General features: G+C 42.9%; 1 pseudogene; it reads right to left on the bottom strand.

Moving 5' to 3' along the window:
- The window catches only part of LOC102733587 (26S proteasome regulatory subunit 10B pseudogene), a 1731-nt pseudogene extending 859 nt beyond the window's left edge, over positions 1-872 (bottom strand).
- Positions 873-6351: the final 5479 nt, after the last annotated feature.

The raw sequence follows: 6351 nt of genomic DNA on the forward strand, positions 1-6351 counted from the left end.
GAAGCAAAGCAGGATCCAGTGTATCTGGTCTGTTTGTAGCCATGATCATTTTAACTCTATGTAGAGTATCAAATCCATCCATTTGATTCAGTAACTCCATCAAAGTTCTCTGTATCTCTCTATCAGCTGAAGTACCCTTAGAAAACCGACGACCACCAATAGCATCTATTTCATCCATAAAAATAATGCATGGTTGATGATCCCTGGCATAATTAAACATTTCTCTGATCAAACGAGCACTTTCACCAATGTACTTGTCTACAATAGAACTAGATACAACCTTTAAGAAATTGCAGTCCAGCTGGCTAGCAACAGCTCGTGCCAAGAGTGTTTTTCCTGTGCCTGGTGGTCCATATAACAAACAGCCTTTTGGAGGTATTATTCCTACACGCTGGAATAATTCTGGGTTTGTAAGAGGTAATTCTATCACCTCTCTTAATTCCCGAATCTGTTCTGATAGTCCCCCAATCTCAGAATAAGAAACATTCCCAGGGTCCTCATGAGACATGTTGTAGACCAATGGATCCACCTCTCTTGGCAAATATCTCATGATAGTTAGTGTAGTCATATCCAAAGCAACTCTTGTTCCTGGCTTCAGCTTACTTTTATCAAGCTGTCGACGACAACCCACAACATATCTTGGTCATTTGTAGCTTTAACAATGAATTTTTCTTCAGTTAGTTGCTTAAGTACTTCACCTACAATCTGTCCAACACTCTGTAGGGCCTTCAGATCATTTTCAGACTTTTCATACTGCTTGGTAAGTTCTTTTAATTGTTCCCTTAACTCCTTGAGACGGCCGTCGATCTCCTTGTGCTCCAGCAGTTTCTTGCGGTAGTCCTGAAGCGCCTTATCTCTAGGGTCCGCCATGATGAGAAACTAAACATTTTTGATTATTAATGTAGAATCTCATTTGCTTTCTAAGTTATCCATAGTTATTTATCTTATTTGAGCAAAATATGCTTGGAATTCAGAAACAATTTTGAAGATAATATAGCATCTTTTAAATGGGGGTGGGATTACTATTTATGAAAGCATCTGTATCTAGGAAATTGAATTGCCCATCTGCCAACCACCTGTGACCCTATTTTCAAAAGTATGAACAAATGCAGTAAGTTTGATTAGCTAAATTCACATGGCAGTTGTCAGATAAGTAATTCTGTTAGGCTACTCGTTGCTTAAAAGAAGAAGGAAATCAGAAGTGTTTGGAATCTTTAGAGCCCTGTTGGCAAGTTTAATATCCCCCTTTGTTACCCCTACACAATTTGCACATAAGAATAAATGGTAGCTTATATTTATAAAATGACCTTCGGAATGATCAATTGGCATTATTCACGTAAACGGAACTATATCCTTCACTTCCTACAAATGTATACCCTACGAAGTTTCAGCTCTGGTATCTGGCAGTTTCCGCCATGTAAGAACCACCCTTTAACATGTAGGGATGTAATACAGCAGTTAAAAGACAGTCCAACTCTTGGATCTCTATTTGTCATTTGTTAAAAAAAAAAATAAATCCCCTTTTAAAATGTTTCACATTTAGTTGTCTACATGGACAAATAATCCCCAATCCCCAATCGTGTTTCCATAGTGTTTTGGACGGAAGGCTGAAATACCACGAGAGTCACCTCACTGTTTGCTCTTCTTGTGTCCCTCCCAGACATGTACCACAGGTCCCTCGCAGACCTGCGCGTGCTATGGGAATTCCTTGCTTCTCTTTACGCCTGCGGAGTACTGTGGATGGATGGGATTTTTCCTGAGAACAGCCTCATTTGTCAAGCCGGCTCTTGAGATCAGTGTGCAAACCGTGCTCTGCTCAAGGGCATCCCAGCAAGAAAGACCTCACACCTCACAGGTAAGTAGGAAGCATATTAATAAAAACAACATTAATACCTGATGCATGACTTCCTTTTGAACATAAAAGTGATACATATCTATTAAAGATAATTTGGGAAATAACCTGACGATACAAAGAAGAAAAGAACAATCTGACTTAATCACTACACCAAGATAAAAACCACTCTTGCCATTTTAATATACTTTCTGCTAGACACCACAGATACATTTATTTTTTTAATTTTTTAAAAGATATATTTATTCATTTATTTGAGAGAGAGAGAGAGAGAGAGCAGGGGGAAGGAGCAGAGGGGGAGGGAGAAGCAGACTCCACGCTGAGCAGGGAGCCCGACACAGGGTCTCAATCCCACGACCCTGAGATCACGACCTGAGCCGAAATCAAGAGTTGAACGCTTAACCGACTGAGCCACCCAGGTGCCTCTAGGCATTTTCATAGGTTTTCAGCACCCTTAGGGTGGAGACCGTCTTGTTTATTGTTGTGTTTTCTGCATGTAATACAATGTTCGGCAGAGTGTAGGGTGGGCCAATCGGGGTGAACCAGGTTGTGTGCAAAACAAACGAACAAACCTCCCAGGGGCTTAGAATGACTTGTGCGTTTATCAGGTTAACTAACGTGGATCAATGGGTAAGAGAGTCCGTCACTGTGGTCACTCAGGGACTCAGGAGGATGAATCTCAATCTAAAGACAAGACTTCATAATCACGGATGCAGGGGAGAGAGCTGCAGTCGAGACACATCCAAGCTTTCGCATTCACTTTCCATCCACTCAGATAATTCACACGGCCTCACCTAAGTACGACGGGGTCAATGCCAAAACCCGCTGTGTTCTCAGAAGGAGAGGGAGATGGATATCTGTGAACAGCATCAAGTTCCACTTAGGTATTCAACAAATCCTTGCCGGAGGAGGAAATGGAGTAGATATTGAGTGCTGGTTTTGAATTTGACACATGTATTTAAAAACATTTATTAATTACCTTCTCTGAGCGAGCCAGATAATACAGTAGGCACCAGAGAGTGGGCGTCAGACAACACAGGGAATCATTCAAACCGGGGAAAGTGCTATTAGACTCTCCGCTTAAAAACAGAACTCCATCACCCACCACTTTGTATTGAACCTTGCAACTTTCAAGTCCAGGAGATGGCCTCATTTTGGAAGTGTGGAATCAATACGCAGAGCAATAATTTTCATCTCTTTTTTTCTTAACAGGACACAACTGTGGGTCTTTCCCGTTCATCGCCGACAATGAGCATCTACATTAATAGCACCTTTCAGGATAGTGGTTTTGTGCACATCACAGTTTGATGAAAAACTGTTGACACTGGCATTTTTTTAAAAGCCCAGGACCCACTTCATACTCACTAACTCATAAAGCCCACGGGCAGGCATTCATGTGTCGAAATGCTCTCCTATAGAATGTAAGTATCACAGAGAAAAAACACATGTTTACCTAATACTGCATCCTCTGTTCATGACACAGAGAAGGTGCAGAATAAATATTTGTGGTAGATTAATATGCACTGCTGGCTAAGAACCTATGATAAATGAGGAGTCCTACAAGGATGTAAGCAAACGGCACATCATAAGGAATCCCGCTGAGCTGTGGGGATGGATACAGACAAGGATTTTCTCTGGATTCCTTCCTCCAACCCCCACATGGATGGAGAAGGGCAGGCGGTGATTAGATGAGTCCTTAAGAAATGTGGGATGTCCCCCTCACTACAAGAACCTGTAAAATGCCTGGGTGGATGGGGTGAGAAGCCTGCAGAGATGGTGTCCCAGCACCCACATCCCAGGTTTGCCGTGGGTGCAGGAGCAGAGGGGCTGGCAGAAACTTGACATACCCTCTCACTGGCTCCCTGCATTCCTGTCCACATTCCAGTGGCCAAAGTCAGTCCATGGTGAAGCCCGACATCACTGGGCAGAAAGCAGTTTGTCCCCTGTGACTGGGGGTGGGGTGGGGAGGGTCAGGTGCTGGAGACCTTCCATAGGAATGGTATCATCATCATTACAAAACACCATCTGGGGCGCCTGAGTTGCTCAGTCGGTTAAGCGTCTGCCTTCGGCTCAAGTCATGATCCCAGGGACCTGGGATCGAGCCCCGCATCGGGCTCCCTGCTCAGCAAGAAGCCTGCTTCTCCCTCTCCCACTCCCCCTGCTTGTGTTCCCTCTCTCGCTGTGTCTCTCTGTCGAATGAATAAATAAAATCTTTAAAAAAAACAAAAAACACCATCACACTGGGTCATGCTCCCTTCATGCCCCACAAAATCCAACCGCAGTCCATCATTAGTGACTGGAAGTGACATAAAGAATGGGCTTTTGCCTTGTTTATCACATATCACACAATGTGACCGTGGGGCTGGCACATAGACAGGCCCCAGAGGTATTTGTTGTGTGATGAGTGGATCAACTTTGGTCTTAGAACTTTCAAAGACAGTACGAGAGATACACTGCTGTGTATTTACACGGTTGAGCGTGTACACTTAGAACACGTGTGTCGTATGCTTACGCATGAATGTTACATAGACAGATATGCATGTTCGATTATACACATGCATATCCTGTGTATGTGAACATATGTGCATGCATGCATTCAGGGCTGTTAAAATGCTTCAGGCCACTGGATTCGTGATAGATTCAGTGCTGCTTTGGTTTGTCTGGGGGTTTACGAAGATTTAGCCAGGACCACGGGGGGAAATCTGAGGACAAGGAAGTTCATAGGGTTGACGGCACTGATGATGACAGGGAATCTGCTGGACAATGAATCGGGGCACGACTTCGAGGTGCAAAATGGGGTGCTACATGGCTGAGGGGGACGAGTGATCCCCCCTCCCCCCCGGGTGCCTGCAAAAGGGCACATGCGACCTTCTGCTGTCCTAACAACGTCTACAAACCAAGTCGTTGCCAAGGGCACTTCGGCACATCAATAAAACCACAGCAGAAAAACAGAATTAAATAAAATAATGGAAAATTAGTTATTAACAAAAGCACTCCTCATCATTATTTGTAATTATCCTGTGTGATTAACTCCTCCGATTTTGTATTAACTTCTTGGATGAGCTGTTGCCTACCTTACCTTTGTGCTCCTGAGAGCTCCTAAATTTCATTTTTTTTTCAGGAACAGTAACTTTATTTATCTTTTTTTAAGATTTTATTTATTTGACAGAGAGAGATAAAGCTAGAGAAGGAACACAAGCAGGGGGAGTGGGAGAGGGAGAAGCAGACTCTCTGCTGAGCAGGGAGCCCGACGTGGGGCTCGATCCCAGGACCCCCGGATCATGACCTGAGCCGAAAGCAGATGCTTAACCGACTGAGCCCCCCAGGCACCCCTCAAGAACAGTAACTTTAATCGTAATGATGGCTGTGGATCTGACTGACAAAAATTTTACAAGACCAAAATGTAGAATCATAATTTCCTCACTCAGAATTTTCAGAAGTGCTCTGCTTGGATTTACTTTTTTTGTTAAAATGAAAACAAAATGCATGCTCTTTGTTCATCAGGTCTCAAGTTGATAGTGGTTATATTTCTTATTAGAACTTTTCCAAGCTGTACAAAGAAGACTGTGGACACAGAACCATCGAACCATCCAAGTACTTATCCATCGGCAGCTTCGTTAGAAAGCCATCATTAAGGAAGAGAAAGTGCGAATGACAGAAAGGAGGTCATGGTTTAATTGATGTAAGTTGCAGCCCCCTGATCTTATTTCCAAGGGAAAGGATTTTGTGTGTGCAATGAAGTGCTTCCTCTGCAGGAAAGAAAATTCCTCAGTGGTCTCCAGCATTTATTAAAACCCCAACTCTGCTGCTCAGCCCACATGATGTCTCATCAACACACCAGGATCTGAGGCCACCTCGATAGTGGGAGGAGCCTAGAGACCACTTCAAATGACAACACATTCCCCAGGTTTAGAGGATCTGGAGAATCCACTGGGTAATCGATTATTGGTTTTTAAATAGGGTAATCGATTATGGGTTTTTAAAAAACATCATCATCAGTGCCGTCAACCCTATGAACTTCCTTGTCCCCATATTCCAAAGGTGGTGGACTGGCTTGTGAGAACTACAGAGTGGCTTGTAAAGCTGGGTTAGAGACAGAGCTGCCCAAGGTATAGGGTTTAAATCTGGGCATGGTTTCACTCAGGTAAGTAGGGAGGAACAAGCTGTGTACCTAAACATACATCCACCCTGTAAATTCAAGCCTAGAACTCATCAGTAGTTAAGTCAGACAAATGTCAGCTGATTTCATATTTCCTTATATTACATTTTGCTTATATTGTACTTTTTTTGTAAGAGTGACATTATTTGGGAAATGCTGTTTGGAACCAAATTAGTTAGAAATTGAGGACTACATTAGCATTCCAAGAACCATAGATGACCATTTACTTTTAGGTTTCCTGCTACATGGGTACATTCTCCAATTATTCATAGATTTTTTTTTCTATGGGGAGGTAGGATTTTTTTTTTATATTTTATTTTTAAGTATTCTCTACACCCAG

The sequence above is a fragment of the Leptonychotes weddellii genome, chromosome 13 (genome assembly GCF_054177405.1).
Source record: "Leptonychotes weddellii isolate Sample4059 chromosome 13, ASM5417740v2, whole genome shotgun sequence".
Classification (NCBI taxonomy): Eukaryota; Metazoa; Chordata; class Mammalia; order Carnivora; family Phocidae; genus Leptonychotes; species Leptonychotes weddellii.